This window comes from Dermacentor silvarum, unplaced genomic scaffold (assembly GCF_013339745.2).
Source record: "Dermacentor silvarum isolate Dsil-2018 unplaced genomic scaffold, BIME_Dsil_1.4 Seq198, whole genome shotgun sequence".
Lineage (NCBI taxonomy): Eukaryota > Metazoa > Arthropoda > Arachnida > Ixodida > Ixodidae > Dermacentor > Dermacentor silvarum.
Genome location: NW_023605845.1, coordinates 20,281 through 21,840, shown reverse-complemented (window position 1 = coordinate 21,840; position 1,560 = coordinate 20,281).

Sequence of the window (1,560 nt, the reverse complement as noted above, 5' to 3'; positions counted from 1 at the left end):
AGAAAAAAAGCCAATCCAATCAGAAGAAACCACGGAGCTTGTGGGTTCTTGGTGCTTCAAGCTTCAAGCAGCCAATGAGCAAACGACAAATCGGCCAAATCGGCAGAAAAGCGAGCCGCGCTGGCAGAACGAGGGAAGAGTTTCAGAAGCGGCACCAGGAGAAGGTCGGCCACAGGACCGGGGGTTGAAGACGGCCCAGGCCTTCGGGTTCCGAACCCGAGCCACCAGGACTTCACCCAACTGGGGCCTCCTGCTAACCCCTTCCTGGAAGTCGCCAGTCTGACCGATCGTCAACTGCTGCCCGAGGCTGGCGAGCTTCTGTGCCCGTGGGCAGAACGTGAGCGGTCCGGCTACGGGCCCGAGTTCCACACTCAACCTGGCCGAATGCTGCCGCCGTCTGCCCGTGCTGTCGAGCCACCTCCCCGTCTGCCCGTGCTGTCGAGCCACCTCCCTTCTCTCTCCACGCCAGAGCGCGACAGCTCTGGTCGCCCGTTCAACGGGCCAACACCCCGACCTTTTGGTGAGACCGACACCACTTCTCTCGTCGTCTCGTCTCTGTTTCGCCGCGTCGAGACTGTAGTGCGCATTCACACCTGCTGCCTGCCCAAACTTGCCTGTTATTAACGTCATCCTAGCCCTAAGTGCGTTTCTTGCTGTGATGCCTTTTTGAGTGTTTGTTTTATGTTTTTTTTCTCTTTCTAGTTTTATTAAAAGTTTATGTGTGTTTTCCAACAAACGACTTTGTCCTCAATTGGGTTCTCGGAGGCTCCGCCTCAGAGAACCGTCAGAATCGTTAAAGAAAAGAACCTGCATCACATTTAGTGAAGTTTGTAACCTCCCTGCTGAAATGCCCTACTGGGTGGGGCGCGATGCAGGTAACTAATAAATAAATAAATAAATAAATAAATAAATAAATAAATAAATAAATAAATAAACATCAGTCACAGTTCGGTTCACACCATAATTCATGACCATCTCAGTCATCAGCTCTTGTGTGCGCAATGAATGCCGAAGATTTTGAACCACCGCCAAAAGACGGAGAGGTTCGGTGCTGCCTTGACTCATCTGATCCGGTATCACATTGAGGGTGATGATTTCTTGTCTGCAATTGTGACCGGGGATGAATCATGGTGCCACTACTACGAGCCTCAAACACGGCGGCAAAGCTTACAGTGGAAACATTCGAATTCATAACCCCCAAAGAAAGCAAAGGCCACCATTTCCGGTGGAAAGGTGCTGTTGGCTTTTTTTTTTTGATCGTCAGGGGCCGTTACTGATCAAATTTGCTAAACATGGAGAAACTATCAATCGTTTCCAGGAAAGTATTGTGAAATGCTGGATCGGCTGCATCTTGCAATCAAGAACAAACGACGTGGGAAATTGACAAATGGGGTCATCTTGCTACACGACAATGCCCTTCCCCACGTCGCTGATGTGGTTAACACGAAACTGTCAAAGTTCAAGTGGGAAACACTGCAACATTCGCCAGACAGCCCAGACCTGTCGCGTTGCGACTTCCACATTTTCGGGCAATTGAAAAAACAGCCCAAGGGAACCAGA